Here is a 2,812-nt window from a genome sequence, read left to right as displayed (position 1 = left end):
CACATGGGCCCAGGTCATCACTGGAGAACAGAAACTGGTGGGCCAGTTTCTGGCCTTGTTTTTCCCAGGGCAGTCCCCGCTGAACTCCAGTCTTGGGACCAAAATGGACAGAGCCCAGGAGAAGGTGCCAGGCTGCATGCACATGGCATAGGTAGGGTGTTGAGGGGGTTGGAGGGGTGGCAGAGGGGGCAAAGGACCACATGAGGTTTGGAGGGAGGAGGGTGACCCCTTTCTGCCTCCAGTCTGTACCTGAGGGGGCAAGTGCAACTCCTGCTGCCGTGGCTGCTCCTGTGGGAATTCATACATCAGGATCCAGTGTCACCTGCCTGCACAGCCCCTCCCACCAACCCGGGGAGCCTGCAAAAAGCTGGGGGCAGATCTGCATCCACTTGTGGCAGAGCATGCTGCTCAAAGCAACCAGTGCAGGGGCTGCTGGAGGGTGGAAGTGGAAAGCCATGGGTGCCCCTTGTCTGTGGGATCCCAGGGCAGGCAGGGGGAAGAGCTTACCTCCTCAAACAGGGGTCTGGGTGCTGTAGCACCTCTGAGGAGGGTCTCACAGCACCTCAGTTGAGAGTCACTGCCTTAATGAACCAGGTCATAAATTATTGCACTTTTACTTTTGATGGGATAGAGTAGAGAGACAAAAATGACCATGCACTAGCTGAAACAGAGTAAGTCCGGCTCACTCATTGCAGTTGGTATGATTATTTCCTGTCCTAGAGTATCCAGGTTGCCTTGCGCTACTTTAAAATTGGAATCTCATTGAGGAGGTCTCTGAATGTAGCTACAGCCTGGGAAGTGGCCTTTCCAGCTTTCAGTTGGGGCTGCGTAAAGAAACTTGCAAAGCTGCTGTACTGGTTCTTTCACAATTTCTGGTAAGGGAAGGAGGAGAAACACCAAAACTTATCTCGCTGCTCAAGCTTGCCAAGTCCGTACTTGCAGCTGAGCATGGGGAGAGAATCCTGCCACAGAATACTGCCCTGTTGGAGAGGCACGATTTCCTACTGGGTAGGGAATTGCACTGGGTGGCAGAAGGCCTGGATTCTGTCTCCAACTCTACCACTGGCCTACTGGGCTGAGGTACTTCATCTCTCCATGACCCCATTTCCTTTGCCTGTCTTCTCTACTTAGGTCTTCATGGTAGGCAATGCCTTATGACATGGGTACTACCCCTAGCGCAGTGGGCCCTGATCTCATTTAGGACTTGTAAGGCCCTGCTGTAATAAAATTAATGTGTAATAATAACAGTGCTGTGCCAAATGCTTATCTCACCCCCTTTCCCCCACCCCATCCATGACTTTCAGTTTGCCCAGGGGGAAGCCGTTACTTGTGTGTGTGGATAAGCTTGTGTATTCTTTGTGATAGGAGAACAGCTGTCAATATTGTATGTACCAGTTCCCTCTTATCAGTTTTAGCCATGCATTTGCAAGGTTTCCTCTTTTAATCAGATTGCATGGAACAATTAAATCCTTTGAGGGGTCGGGATGCTTTATTTATTGAATTCTGTGAAGCTGGGGTTTGCCTGCTTCAGGATCTTAAAACTGTCAGTGGCTGTAGGCATAGGCTAAGATTTAGTAGCTAATAACCCTTTCATGACATGAGCCTTTAGTTTGACTGGGTGAAATCCTGCCTCTTAGGTCCCATTCTAACCATAAAGCCAGTTTTGAGGAGGATCTGTTCCTGGTATTCTATCCCCAAGGCACATTTGTATTGCAGTTCTGCCCTGCAGTGTAGACAGGACTTGAATGTGCTCTAGCTGCTCTTCCCGCCACACCCAGTACAAAAGATGTTTGAGCAATGTGGGAAGCTGAGTACAGTAGCTCCCATGCAGCTCCCAAGCCTGAAACCAGGTTGGTCACATGGTGGAGACAATTTATGTTGAGCGAGAGTCCCACAACACACTTAGTTGTTTCTCATACTGAAGGTAGAGCCATGATGCCAGTATCTAAGCCCACTGCTTTAGCCTAGTAAGAGGAATTTTTGTCCTGGCATTGTCTTCACCTTGGTCATTGTGTTGACATGTGCCTGGGAACGCCACCAAGCTGGGTGAGAGACCTGCCTGGAGCCTCAAACTCATGTTTTAGCACATTTGGAAGACTCCTTGCTTAAGAGCTGGGTAGGCAGATGAGGAAACCATGTAGCTGTCTGAAGAACGCAGAGTGCTCCAGACCTTGCTCTGTGCCCATATTACCATAAGGGAGCTGAATTTGACAGTCTCTTTACTTGGTTAATTAATGTTTCTTAGCTCCAAACAGATTCTTGGCTTTCATCAGAATTGAACGCCATTGAGTCCATTTCCTGCTAAGGCTTTTTTGTTTGGTAGAAGCTGCATGGGGTGCTGAAAAGGGGTGTGGGTTGTGTGAGCTAAGATAAAAGGAAACATCTCACCTTGCTTTATGGAAATCAGAATCTTATTTCGCTGAGCATCTCCCAGAATGTCTTCTCAGCCTGGCTAACCGGTTGGTCCAAGGACTGTACTTAGTCATGTAAGTGCAGTCCTTGGTCAGGTTAGCTAGGCTGAGGAGTGTAGCTGGGGGTTAGTGGTGTGAGCAGAGGGTTTGGTAGCTCCAGAGATCAAGTCCAAGCCCTGACATGGCCCCCCTCTGCGGTCTTGGGAAATGCCACTCCAGAGCCCAGTTCACCATTGCTCAGTGGCCCCTCTGGAAAAGAGCTGTGAAGCAGATTTAAGCCTGATGAAAGCCACTAGCACAGGGGGCCGCTCCACTAAGTGCTTTCCTGCTTTGGCCGACATTGCACCCAGGACTCTGTGGGGGAACATGCAGTGTTTGAGGTGGGTTGGGACCATTAAGGG

The 2,812-nt window shown here is 49.8% G+C and overlaps 1 protein-coding gene across 2 annotated transcripts in view; it reads left to right on the top strand.

Annotated features, from left to right (window-relative positions):
* BOK (BOK, BCL2 family apoptosis regulator) overlaps positions 1-2,812 on the top strand; it is a 27,441-nt gene that overhangs the window by 7,520 nt on the left and 17,109 nt on the right. The window lies entirely within an intron of this gene.

This window comes from Alligator sinensis, unplaced genomic scaffold (assembly GCF_000455745.1).
Source record: "Alligator sinensis unplaced genomic scaffold, ASM45574v1 scaffold863_2, whole genome shotgun sequence".
NCBI classification, from domain to species: Eukaryota; Metazoa; Chordata; order Crocodylia; family Alligatoridae; genus Alligator; species Alligator sinensis.
The sequence above is the reverse complement of the archived record's forward strand: the minus strand, read 5'-3'. Positions and strand labels throughout refer to the sequence as shown.